The sequence below is a fragment of the Oxyura jamaicensis genome, chromosome 5 (genome assembly GCF_011077185.1).
Source record: "Oxyura jamaicensis isolate SHBP4307 breed ruddy duck chromosome 5, BPBGC_Ojam_1.0, whole genome shotgun sequence".
NCBI lineage: Eukaryota > Metazoa > Chordata > Aves > Anseriformes > Anatidae > Oxyura > Oxyura jamaicensis.
Window position 1 is genome coordinate 46,664,706 of NC_048897.1, and position 14,303 is coordinate 46,679,008.

The following is a 14,303-nucleotide window of genomic DNA, read 5'->3' on the forward strand; positions in this document are numbered from 1 at the left end:
TCTAATTGAAGATGCTCCAAAAGCAGAATGATAAAAGATTTTTAGGGACAAAAACTCCAAAAACAAATCCTAAGGAAGAAGAAAGCTTGGAAAATATCCAAAGGGAATTATCACATAAGAGACAAAGTAGGAACACTGCTTCTTTATATTCCTCTTCACATTAAACTGCTAGTAAGCTGATGTTTTTCAAAGCAACCACAAAAAATTGATCATCAGAATGATGTGCATATGACCAGTCTGGAAGCGTCAAAGTAGGAGTTCACCAGTCTGATCTGTGTGCAGTTAAAAAAAAGGATCATTCACCACAGTATTACAGCAGTGTCTAGGGGCCAGGCTATGATCTCTTTGTTCTAGGCTCTGAACAAACAGTGCAGAGAGAGTTTGCTGGAGGAACTAATGACCTTAATAGACAAGACAAAAGGTTGGGGAATGAAAAAATTGAGGGAAAATGGACTACTCTCCCCACATGTGCCAAGACAGGTCTACATCCTTGTATCAGCTAGGGCCAACTCCCAAGAGCCGGGTAGAAGATCCCCGTCCTTTGAACATACAACCATTGCCTGAGCACGTCTGTCAATGGCACATTGCCATTTACCTTTGATTTGGGGACAGAGGGGCATAAGTCAAAACTTAGACCTCCTAGGAAGCTGCAGGACAAAAAAATGTAGCTTGTGCTTTTTGTAGCTCTGAGGAAGCTGAATTCAGCATATGTGAAAGATTAAAAGAACATCAGGCAGCTGTTAGAGGTTTGCAAGTTATGAACTCAGCTTTGGCAACATCTTCTGTGAACAGAGAGGTAGACAGAACTGGATAAAATTTGGTAGCACACTCCAGCAGTCTTGGTAGATTCACAGGATTTCTGCCCCTAAGAATGCTGTTGCATAGCTACGCCATACATGAGACCATTATTTTGGCCATATTTATTAACCAATCACATTTTCTTAACCATTTGACCTCACCCACCTTTATTCCTTAAACAACACTGAGTGGTGGTCTGTGCTTCCCTGGCATTTCTCTGTGACCTGCTGCCTACCAGAGCCCAGAGAAAGAACTGAGTCCACTTCCAAATGAAAAGGTGCCTGGAAATTAATCAGAAATGGCAAGCACATACTGTGCAGAGCTGAGTATTACCCTGTCCATTACAAGTATCCAAAGGAAGCAAAAACCAATATAAATTATGTTATCTTCCTCTGTTACCCCTGCCCATGACATGGGAATCATTTTGGAGGCACTGTAAGCTGCAGTACACTAAGGTCCTTGGTTTGTCACTGGGCATGGGGTCATAGAAGCAGCCCTGCAGACTAGAAGTCCATCTTGCCCCAAACAATGGCCAAAGGCAGATGTTCCATGCAGGACATCAGAGAAAGATCACTTCCTTAGAATAAACAGTTTGCTTTCAACAGCTTTCTGAGTCAGAGGTGCTGTCAGTAGTCTTAACTAGCTTTTTTCTTCCATTAATCTCTCTAGGATTTGGGGGTAGTTTTGTTGTTGTTGTTGTTGTGAGATTTTGTGTATCTGTTTTTCTTTTGGTTTTGTATTTGTTTTTAATCTACACAAACAAGCATAGCAACATGTGGCAAAAAGAAATTTCATACAGCTATATGCTATGTGAAACAAAGCATTTCTTTCTGCCTGCTTTGAACAAACTATCTGCCAGTTTCTCCTGATAACCTCTTCTGTTCCCTTAAATGGGAAAGGATAATGAACAATTCGTCCTTATTTACCATCTTTATGATATCCTATCCATCAGTATAGGTACCTTCATTTATCCCTTCTCCAGCTTAAAGACTTTTATTCAGGTCAGTTTTTCCTCAGGCAGAAGCTCTTCCACGTTTCATTCTTGCTGCCCATCTCCGAACCTTTTCCATTTGTGTTGTATCCTTTCTGAGATGGGATGTACCAGAAATGCATACAGCAATAGTTACAAAGTGACATAAAACTGCTCCATATTATGTTCTCTCTTCCTCTCTAGATTTTTTAACATTTGATTTGTTTCTTTTTCAATATCAGAAATAATGTGCCACGTCATTAAGGTAGGAAATTTGAGAGAAATAAATACAGTTTCATAGATACAGAAGCTACTATTTGCAGCATGGCCAAACAGACTTAGATGTAATTGCCAACAAATTAATTCACCAAACAATCTGAACCACTGATGCTATTTTAGGCTTCATTTTGGTAAATAGCAAGCACATTACAGGAGAAGTGATCAAAGAAAATAACCTTTGACTGAGCAATAACAAGTTGATTCATTTTAAATTAAATGGAAGAGTAAACAAAAATAGGTCTGTAATTAAGGTTCTACATTTCAAATGGGCAGAATTTGAGAAATTAAGGGAACTAATTAGTGAACTCAACTGGACTAAAGAACTGAAAGTCCTGAATGTGGGAAAGGCCTGAGATTCCTTTCAACCAAAAGTATAGAAACTACCTCCAGCACATCTCCCAAGCCAGGGAAAAACAAATCCTGTAAAAATTACTCTAAATGTAAGTGAATGAGTAAGCCACCTCAACAAAGGATAATAGCAATCAACCAAGAGCCAGCAAAGAATGGGAAAAAAAAAATAAATAAATAAAAGAGAGAGAGAGAGAGAGAGAGAGAGAGAGAGCTCAACAAAGTGAAGGTACTTTAGAGGTCAAGAAGCTTGAGAATAAAATGAGAAATGCCAGAAGTTAAGCAGAATGAGGCCTTGCAAGGGGTAGATTTAAACAGAAACATACCTTTCAGCCCTATGAATAAAATAAACAGTGGGGAAAGAAGTGGGGTGGCTAGGCAGAACTTAAAAACATGAAGGTCCCTGCCCCAAAATTAAATGGATACTTTACACTGATTTTCCAGCAAAGATAACAGTGATAATGGTAGGGTGGCTGATGATGATAACAAAAGGATGACAAGGACCAAATCTGAGAGAGAAGCTGAGCTCAGACAGCTCAATGTCATCAGTAGCATCTCTGTCTTCTTGGGGTTGCAGCTACCAGTGTGAGCCAGCACACTGAATCAAAGATTTGGTAGTTGCTAGAGTGCAGAGAAAGGGAAGAGAAAATGAAAGGGAATGGGAGATGAGGGGAATGACGTGAGCTAAGAAAGCAGTGTGTAAGATGAACTGAGTGTGAAGTACTGTTTAATTGTCCCCAGGCACTTGTCCTCGCAACTCCAGAGGCAGTGAAGACCCCAGTGGGACAATAAGCATTTTCACCCCCCTATACCTGTGCTTGCCTTCTTTAAGAGCAGATGTTCAGCTCCAAAAGCTTCCTTCACTTCACTCCTTCTTATGGGAGATCTGCAAATTTGAAAAATCTTCCAAACAATCTTGAGAAGAGCTGGAGTGGGCTAATGAGAGTATTTTCCTATATAAATATTGGCTATTGGTTAGTCTCCAAAAATCCTTGGAACAAATGGGATGACCTTTTGGTTTGGGAGAGCTTAAAATGTGAATCTCCCTGCAGGGAAAATGCAAGAGAAAAGCCTCTAGGCAATTTCTCACTGCTGAATTTCTGTGTTAATACCATTCTAAATTAGAGCTCTCTTTGTTCTGCATGGGGAGGGCTCATCAGGTAGGGATCTAGTCTACCAGAGCTACTAAGTGAGACAATAACTCACTTAAAGAATTATTTAGCTATCAGCTGGGAAACTCATCACTCTCATTTGGCAGGGCATGCACAACTCACAAGACATTAATCAGGTATCCATTGGAGAAGAAAATAGTGATACTTTTACAATAGACTCTAATTTCAAGGGTGCTTAATAAGTGAATAAATAAAACAGCCATCAGTATCAGTAGGTGCACTTTTTTTCCTCTAGAGAGTTTGATTAAAAGAGTCACACAGCACTTCCATCACATTGAAGTAAGACTGAAATATACCCCTGACCCCAGCTGCACTGTGTAGCTTTCCATCTTGTACCATATTCTTCGAAGAACCTCACAATGAAAAGCTTTGTCACCTTTTCTTGCTGTACTCAGGAGTTTCACATGCAACATCTGTCCTACCAAATACACCCATCTTGGAGTCCCAGCCATGCTCAACATCTGCTCTTGAAAAATGCTGTAATCAGCAGCAGCTGGAAGTCCAAAGTCCTTTGAAAATTATGGTCTCAGTCACATTGCAGAGCATCAGCCATAGGGTTGCCATATTTCTGTCCCAGGTTTTCAGGAAGCATTAGACATCCTATGCCTACGTTTCACAGATGGTCTGTGCATGGAAACACATAGCATTTATTGTGCATATATATACCATCTCTCCAGTGTAGAGGCCAGAGGCCAAAGTCCAATGGCTCCTGGAAGTGCTGGACACACCTCATGTGTTCTATAACTTACCTGGGCACGTGCAGGGAACGTAGCTGAAGTTTTTACTCTGCCTGAGCAGTAAGAGCCTCTGAAATCCCAGTCAGAGGTAAAAAATTGCTTAACTTCAAATTCCTCGGAGAAGAGGGTGCATGTTCACAGTGTACAATTACCATACTCACGGCCACAGGAGACAACTGGGGCTGCTGCCACACATATCCCAGGGTCAATGTTCCTGGAATGAAGGAGCATAAAGATCTAACACAGTTTCCCCTATGGTCAAGTTCCCCAGCCACCTCTTCCCACAGCTCTCTCAGAAGGGTGTTGCAAGGAGCATGTGTGACTACCACGCAGAAGCTGGTAAAGCTCAAAAGAAGGCACAGCTTCTCTGGGGTCACTGTAATTCAGTGCCATCCAACCTTTCGGGAGGGTGGCAGGTCCCTATAAAAATTTCAAGCTGTAATGTTGTCATTTATTCAGAAATATGAGTCTATTCTTTACTGTCTAGGCAATCTCAGATGTATGAATTACCACACTGAGGTGCAAGGCATTTCTGGACCTCCTGTAAAGGCAAAAAGTTGCACAGAATCCACTCCAGCACCAGGGAGATACACCCTCCTCTCAGGAGTCACACATACATGTGCAAATTGCTGCTCCTGGTGGGAAGCAGCACACCCACATGCGATTATAATATACCCCCTAATAGAAAGCAAGTTATATAGAGCTGATCAGTATATTTGATACCTGGATATTTCAGGCAGCCCTGCCCTGAGGTTCTTCTCCAAATCATCCGATCCCATGTCACCTCAGCTGTAGCTCGGTGGGTGGAGAGGAAGAGTGATGATAGTGTATGACTTCTCCAAAGGTTACACCTGCCAGACGGAAAGGCCTCCTGAAGATGCAGTAGCAGCTAGAGGTTACTCAGCTGCTCGCCACCTCTCACTTTCTGTTCTCCACATAAAGGGCAGCTGAGCAATTACTGAAGGAAAGGAATGAGCCACCGACGCCTGCACATGTGAGGATCCCATCACACAAGCATAAATCCTGAGTTGATGGCATTAAAATGCAGCCTGAAAAACACTGCCTTTGACAAAGCTCTACCAGCACTGTTTAATCACAGAAAGGTCCCTGGGTGCTGACCAGACCAGGAATACCTATGCGCTGTCACCACTAGCTAAATGACACCGTGGGGACCTGCCAGGCAGAGCAGGAGCTGCATGCAGGGACACCCCTGCAATAACAGTGTGACCAGCAGGACACAGCCTCATGTGCTTTCAACAAACACCCCCTCACCCTCCTTGAACACCCTGCCCAGCATGTGCCCCCTGGGGCAGCAAGGAGGTGGAAAGCAGCCCTGGATGGAGGACGCTGGAGTGGGAGACCTGTAGCAGAGCCTGTGACAGCACGGCCTACGTCCTGAGGGAAGACTGATAGAAGGGCCTTGTGTCCTGATGGCTGGGCTCACCCACACCCACAGAGCACAGTCAGAAAACCACCAGATCTTGTGAAACCATAAGAGGCATCTGCTCAACTGAATGCGGAGCTAGCAAGGCGGGGACCCACCAGTGATGTCTGAGGGAGAGGAAGGCAACGTGGCAGGACAGCCTGCTCACCAGCTGGGAGGAACAGGAGAGCCATGAAGGTGAGCCTGGGAGAGGGGAAATGACTCAGGGCTTGAAGCGTCAGGCAAATGGGAGGCATAAATAAGAACAGACACTCAGATGCTTAGAGCTGGGCAGCCACAAGAGATAGCCAGATTAGAAAAGGCAAATATATGTGTGTGGGAGTGGATATGAGATCAGAGAAGCAGGGTCAGGCGAGTTCAAAAACAAGCTCTGGAAGTCCTTTGCATGCTGCTGAGCTCGATGGTGAGGAAAGGAAGCCTTTGAAAGTGGTGAAGGGACAGGGTGATATAATACCACAGCCTGCGTGAAGAGAATAGCATGGCTTTGACATAATGAAAATCTCAGTGCACTATTCTTCTCTTGCTTAGCCTCGTTTAAATCATGAATAATGACATGGCAAACTACAACAGGTTAAATCCGGTGGGAGGGAGAGAAGAATCACATCCCTTTTGTTTAGAAGGGACCCACACACACAAAAAAAAAAATGCAATAGGAGATTTACAGCAGTCAAGAGGAAAACCATGATGGATGACATGAATAGGCATTGAATCAGCGGAGCTGTGACTGTGTAAGGTCTGGAGGAGGAAGCAGAGTAGACTGCAGGTGCTGGAGGCTAAGCAAAATTAGGGGCAAGCAAAATTCAGTATAGTTTCAGTTAGAGATATAGCTTTGCCACATGTACCATAACAAGGCTTCCTTTCCTAACTACAGATGCGAAGCAAGGAATTATGGTGCTTGCACACATGGATCCGCACTAATCTCTTCAGAGGACTTGATAAGGGAGGCCAGTGCTTCCGCCACCTCCTTTTCCAGAGGCTGAACTACTTGAAAAAGATGGCTAAAAATATACACGGAACCAGCCATTACTTTGCCATGAAATTGGTTGTTCTGGCTCCCACATGACAGCTGTGCAGCTGTGAATGGCGGAGGGCAAGCTGAGTCGGAGGGGTGCGGGGACCCCATCTCTGCTTTTGAAATATGGTCCTCACATGAGAAAGGAATTACACATTGAGAGCCCTTGCTTTGAATGTGACTTGCCCCCAAGTTACCAGCTAGACACCCTATTTTGCAGCCACACTGTTAACAGAGAGCTCCAAATACTCTGATGCCTGTGACTGTGTGTGTTAAACAGAGGTAGGCTGCAACTCAGTTTATCATGCAGAGAAAGCTCTCCAGAGATGTTGTCATTTTAGATCGAGTTTGCAGGGCAAGAGGTTACATGAGATACCTTTTAAGACAGATAATAATTGCTTCATTTGTCACAAGGAAAGAAAAATGAGTTTGAGACTCCATAAAAGAATAGTTTGGGGGTCATAATTTTGTGTTTACACACTTCTGATGTAAAAACAGAATTTCTAATAAAGAATGAATATGAAAAATCCTTGGGGATTGTAAGTGAATCTCCATGCTTTAAACTGGCCCTCGTACATAGTCTTGCTGTGCACCATCAAATGCATAATATACATCCCACTACCAATGTCTTATCGAAAATGACAAATACTGCCTAACCATGCTGTTTCTGCAAGAGATGCAGGCTTCTGTTTATTTCTCATTTGGAAAAAAAAATGACTCTAATAGCAAGCAAGAGATTAGTGTGTGTTGCTGGATACGAAGAATAGCAGTGGTGGAAAATATCCCCTATTCCCAAATGATAGGGATGAGTATATCTAATTAAAAAGTAATCTTTTATTGTCTGCCAACTCAATCTAAGTTTCAATATACAAACCAGCAATTACAGGAAGTAGATAATCAGTTATGCATTTAAAAGACTTTCTGCTGAATTACATGTCCTTTAATTAGATGTACATTTAAAAAAAAAAAAAATGTATTTTGGGGAAGTGAAGGAGAAACAGTAGCTGTACTAGAAATGGACTTACTCTATCCATAGCCAACAGAAACTATCTGGAGTAACAAAAATGAATCATCTTATTTTAGACCACGTGTCACAAGTACCTCCAAGAGCTAACTTCCAATGCCCTAAGGCACCTTGTATATCTATGTTATCCTTCCAGGTTTTGAAGCACAAACATCGCTGAATTTTAAGATATGAAAATGAATGCTAAATGCTTTAAAGTCATGTCTGGCACATGCATCTATGCAATGATGGTACTAGTTGCATCCACATTTTTCTCTCATATACATGCTTAATACACAACAACTGCTAAAGAGATTACAATGAAGTGGTGCATCCTTTTCAAACTATGTTCAGGATGCCAAACCTTCTGCAGATAGTAAGACAGAGGATGTGAATGTCAAACTTAAAGTCTTCTGGGTTATAAATTGATGCAGGCATCCTCTTACTGTAAGCAAGCCCAGGAGTGAATGTCATTTCAGCAGCACGTTTCTGCCATCATCACCACCCCAGTACTCATTAAAGCCTGTTCAAGTGTTCCTCACAAAAGACAGTGGAGGGTGTGCTGGTTTGCAGACGCACCATGGGTATGAAGGGGCAAGGGGAAAAAAGTGGTGGGGTTTTACAAATTGTTTCACAATTACTGATACCTTTTGGTATTTCCATCTTTCAAGAGGCACTGCTGAGCATTGCTAGATCCCCCACATCTTCTCTGTTTGCTAGTGTGTGCTAGTGCTGTTTGCTCTATCACACAATTCCCTCCAGAAAAACTTGTAGCCCACTGCTTTAAATGTGACCTTTTAACAGTGATGGGTACTATTACAGCTTCCTCATAACAAATTTTTGCTACAGGCACAAGCTCTTCCTCCGCACCTGGCAGTCCATGGCACTGGGTAGTTATAAATCTAGCTGTAATATCTACGGAACTAAACATCTGATTGGGTCTTCTCTTTTTAGAATTCTGGGGGTGTTTTATTTTGTATTAATGCAAAATAACCCATACAAGTGCAAGCACCACTGGAATGATCCCTAGGCTTGCAGGGGTGACTCTCCCAGTCTTGGTTTAGAGGAAGCTTGCTTTCCCATCTGCTCACCAGCATGCTCAGAAAGCATGCTCTCTTCCTGCAGTGTTCGGGACTGAGCACATTCTTGCTCTCCAATACAGGCTGTAAACTGCAGGCAGTGAGGCTTCTTCAATGGCCTAGAAAGACAAAGGTGTGAAAGGGTCCTGGAGAAGAGCTACTTTGGCGCAGGTCTGCAGGCCTTCTTCCCACATCCACCGGTGAAGAAGATGGGGGCAACGTGCAGACTCCAGGCCACAGTGTTAAGCCAGCAATGTTTAAGCTGATTAACAGCTCCAGAAGGGAGGAATCTGTCTGCTTCATCTCCATGTTCTCCACGTTTGAGCAATCACTCCAACTCAGATGTAAGCAGGTGCCAAAAAAAAATCAAAACCATTTCTTTTGAATTTCAGCGTAAGGGACTACCAATTTCCCACTCATACTTATAAGCAGATTTATGTTCATCCCGGATTGCTAGAGGAAAAAATGTCACTGGCATCCCACTGCAGCTGTGTCTATCCCACTCAAGTGTGAGATACCAGATTGGTACCAGCGCACTTATCCTGATTAATTGGATAAAATTATTGACTTCCTGCAATTTAGTGTTTTATCGGGATTTTCTTTGCAAGGGAACCTTGGAATTGCCAGGTTTCAGCTAGTAGTGCTGTTATGCTTTGGTTTGCCTGGACAGCTGCTAGGTGGCAATGCACTTATCACTCTTTGCATGACTATTTTGTGAAGGTGAAGAGATTCAAAGGACATATATAAGAAGGGCTTCATTTTCAGCTGTTGCTGATGCATCTTATTTACATTGGTTCACTGTTTAATAGGAAGGGCTATTAGTACTTGGCCTTTATTTACTGGCTATTAATACCTTGTACATTAAACTTATCACCCAGATGTATTTTAATATACATAAATCTCATTCTCTCAAGCCAGTATCTATTATTTGATGGACACTACTCTTAGCTTTTCAGAAGGTATTGATTATAACACCTTTCACCTCTGAAGTAAGCTGATATATTGCATACTATATATAGTTGCAACAGCCATTTTAGGGTGACAAACAGAAAAGTTTAATCTCACCTCAACAGATTTTATTCCAACTTAAAAAGAAAAAAAAAAAAAAAAAGGAAAAGAAAAAGAAAAAAAGTTGTTTTTACCTTAAGGTTCTTTAGGCTTATTTTCTATGGGAAAGAATTTCCAGAAAAGTGCCAGTATGCGTTAATGAAAATGGCTTTGTTGATCTCTGTCAAGGCCCCTTTCCCAACCTTCTGCTTAGGAAGTACTGTCCTCCTTCTTGAAGAGTTTCCCCATTGTCCCCAGTCATTGTGCAAAATCCTAAAATATGCAATTAGCTAAGCAGGTCACAGATAGGAAAAGGACATTCCAGTTTCAAGAGGAATTTTTGGCAACACAATGCTCAAGTAGTTTGCAAGCAGACTGAAGCTGTGCTCGGAGCACAGGAAGGGAAGCTGTGTGGACAGCACTGGCAAATTTGGCTGGCGCTGTTGTATCCTGTCTCCCAGTGAAGTTTATTAGTTCCAGCTCAACACCATGTTCACATGGCTTCAGTGACAAGGAACATGGGCAGACCACACTCATCTCTGCCTGGATAATATCTTGCAGACACTAACAAATCCTCCATTATCCCCCTCTGGATTAGGAACAGCACTCAACAATGCCTCTGAAAAAAATCAAATGATTTTTTCTCCTGGACAACCACCCCTAGCAGGAAGAAGCAACATATCCCTTTGCCAGTGTTCAGTTCAGCAAGGGACATTTAATTCCTTACTGTGCAATTTCTCCTTCTGCCTGCCGACTTCTTCATGAAGAGAAGTTCATTTCACTCCAACCAGATGCCTGAGCACACACCATTGCATCGATTCTGGAGAGGACTGCTGAGGTATCTGGTGTTAGCCAGTGCTACCTGCACAGCCAGCTGGATGGACCTGGAGGAAATTCAAAGACTGAAACTGGAAAAGAGATGAGAGAGAAAATAAATTTTCAGCACGTATAAAAGCAATCTAAGAAACACACGTTCCTTGAATAATAACTAGTTAAAATGCAGTTTCCAAAGAACAAGTTTCCTTAAATACCATATAGACAAGTTACTTGGTCATATTGCTTGGCCTCAGCTATGCAAGAGGTCAGGCTTGAAGCTCGTAATGGTCCCTACTGGCTGTGAAGCTCCATGAGTAAATGTTCATTTGCAGTTTCACATTTTCAGAAAAAAATTATTCCAGCCTCTACTTCATATCTAGATAACATGTCTGATAATGAGTAAATAAAGGCCTTCAATGAACAGAGTAAATCAATAGGGTATTTAATGCAAAAGGGTTTTCTCTGAGTACCAATATACACCTCCCACAAAGGAGACAATGGCCTGTCTAGTTTTCCCCAGGGTTCCTCAATTAATAAATATGTTTTCATTATGGTGATGATGATGGTATATGGTAAAGTTGTGCAAGAAACAGGACAAACAGCAGGAAGGAAATCCATTTTACCACACATCAGGTATTGCCTTTTAGCAGTCATTCCTGGCCTGTACTAAGGATGTACAATAGAGAAGCACAAACTGGTGTCTCCTAAAAGAAAACAAGAGCTACAAGAGCTACAGAAGGCTGCAGTGCTGGCTTTCCTCACCACCCTTCTCACATCCCAACAACTAGTCAGGACGATGGCTCTGTCCTCTTTAGGTGAGCTCTGGCTGGCCCCTCATCCCTGTAAGGGCAAAACAATGAAGACGACGAATTTTTCCTCCTCTTCTGACTCCTATGAAATTCTCAGTCTAATCTGAAGCCATTTAATCTGTGAAATGATCCAGAAACACCAATGTGAGTCACACCGGTTGCTGACAGAAGCTTTAACTTTCCTAATCATGCTGGGCCTCTCATGTAACTGATCAACACATGGGGAAATGATTATACCTTTTCTCCTGACCCTAAATATATCCTTAGCAGGAATTATGTATATTTGCTTTGTTCACCTGAGCTCCTCAAGACTCAATAGCTTGCAAGTCTTGATTGCAATCCTGACCTGTGTCTATCATGGTTATAGTTCCCTGCAGTCCAACATGCCTGGGTCTGTGTGACTCAGAACTAGTTCTTTAGAACAAGACATGAAATTTGTCTGCCCAAGGGTATTAGTTCACCCTTCTTCCACCCTGCACTGACCCACCAAATCTGCTGCTGCAGCTGTGTCACCCTGTATTTAGCTTTGGTTCACTTTAAAATACAAGTTCTTTGGGGCAGAAACCACGCAGTCCCAGCTGAGAAGGATTTTAACCTTTGTGCCTACAGATATTAGCCAAGAAAATCCCATGAAATCAAAGAGAAATAATTTATTCCACATACATCTATCCTAGGGCTCTATCACCATCATCCAGAGTCTTGTTTCCAGAGATAGGCCACTGGCTGAATAGGACTGTGGTGACAAACCAGTCTTGCAGTTCTGAGGTTTCTTAAAGCACAATCTTCATTTATGGTGGCTGCCAAATCGTGAATAATTTACCACCTTATGTCAGAGTGGTTGGATCTGTGCACCATAATTGCAGATGATGTCAGCTCAGGGATTTGTCCTGAGAGGCTAAAAGCCACTGCAGAGCCATTGTCTCTTGTGGCCAGTTTTTCAGCTCCTAAAGCAACAAGTAATTCAGAAGTATAGGTCTGAAAAAAGACAACTTATAATTAATATCCCACACACAGTTAAAATGCTGTTGAGAGGGATGGAGAGCAGATGATTTACAGTCACTGAAGTCTGATCTCAGCAGCAGTTCTGATCAGCTGCAGCAAGTGAAGAATTTCACTAGTGGTGACAAAGGTGCCTGGTCTGAGTGACAGGACACACAAGAATGGCAGGACTGTATATGACTAAGACAGACCACTGTCACCGAGAAACTCTTCACCCAAGCAGATACCTGTTTCTGGTCTGGAAATCTGTCTGTGTTGTACATGAACAGTGGGATGCAGAGCCCAGTCCAGTGCAAGGGGCGCTACAGACTCCTGAGCCCCCTTTCTGCAAAGAACCTGTTCCTAGAATTGCTGGCAGCTGGAACATGCACGCGGTGCTTGTAGCATGCCCAGGAGCAAAGGGAAGAAGACAACCTTCATATCCATTTTACCTTCCCTTTTTGAGCTGTGTAGTCAGACCTGAGCCAAGGAGTAGAGGGAGGAGGTGGAGGAGCTGGAGAGACAGGAGAACACTCAGGCACAACTGGACTCAACAACTGGCTGGTGAAGGCTTACAGCTAGGACAATATTCCTCTTTGCGTCTAACATGCAATTATCTTTATTTTGTCTTTTATAGGGTTCAAATCATTTTTACTCAATTGCTTAACTTGAAGTTGTGCTTATACACACAGCACAATCAGTATGAAGCTAAGATAAAGCCTCTGACTTGCACTTTTTGTTTTTCCAGAGGAATTACAAGGATGTCACCACCCTGCAGGTTCTGACATGACAGATCTTCACCAGAACAACAGACTGAGTCATGCCTGAGAGTGCTACCCACGGAAATTTCCCAGCAGGCTGGGCTGGCTGGTCTCACCTTCTGAGCCTGACGTTGCTAAAGAGCAGCCTGATGTGTGATAATTAATCAAGTAGCTCTTGTGGAGCCAGGCACAGTCTTCGTATGCAGTAAAACACAGGGATGGTTCAATTCTATTCGGAACACAAGGGCACAGCCTGGAGCTGGCATTCATCATTAAGCTAGAACTTGTTTGCAGGATGTAAGGATTTGGCTCACCCCAGTTAACCATGGATTACCTGTTACCTTGAGCAGCTTTCAGGGCAATTAGACAAAAATCTAATATTACAAAAAGGAAAGAATAAAGTCTTGTGAGGTCTGAATGGGTCTCTGACAGATGCAGAACTGTGACCCATTACAATGGTCTCCAGGTCTCCCCACCCTCCGGGACAGGGTATCTGCTCGGGAATATAACTCCAAAGCCACCTTGTCTTTCCCATGAAGTTACTCTGGGCACAGACAGCTGGTTTCCACACAGCTTTACGTTTACTAGTAATCAAATAGCAGACCCTGCTGATTACCTGACCCCATACAAAGAAAGTTTTAAGGTTATACTCTAGCTGCTATGCTAAAATTTACAATGTTTTATTGCAATGCAGGTCCTGGGACTGGCATTCTGGCACTGCAGGTAATTCCCATATGGCAACTGTAAAGTACTTGGAAATATCCAAGAGAAATACTAACATCGTAAAAGGGGGAATACGTTTCTTGTACAGCTTTAAGTCATTTTATTTTTCTTGACATGGAAGATGGGGAGATGTGGAACAAGATGTCCTATACTGCAGTTATTCTTGACTCCTAGCAGTGCAGGGGAGGAAGCCCTTTAAGCCAGCATTTCAAAGCCCCTTGCATGTCATTTGAACAATAGAAACGGCATAGATTGAAGTCTCAGAGGGAGTAAAAGAGATGGGGCTAAAGTTAAATGGTGCAAAAGATATGTAGCTAGGAATGAAGC

The 14,303-nt window shown here is 42.7% G+C and overlaps 1 long non-coding RNA gene across 3 annotated transcripts in view; it reads right to left on the minus strand.

Annotated features, from left to right (window-relative positions):
• Nucleotides 1–3,709: 3,709 nt before the first annotated feature.
• Nucleotides 3,710–14,303, minus strand: part of LOC118168620 — a 122,104-nt gene continuing 111,510 nt past the window's right edge. Inside the window, exons 1-5 of one of the 3 annotated variants that reach the window (XR_004751690.1) lie at nt 11,440–11,548; nt 10,645–10,797; nt 8,855–8,961; nt 5,028–5,155; nt 3,710–4,518 (exon numbers count right to left, since the gene is read on the minus strand). This is a non-coding gene — a long non-coding RNA (uncharacterized LOC118168620). Of the gene's footprint in view, nt 4,519–5,027; nt 5,156–8,854; nt 8,962–10,644; nt 10,798–11,430; nt 11,549–14,303 lie in introns of those variants that run through there. The other 2 variants (XR_004751688.1, XR_004751689.1) reach the window with 2 other exon arrangements.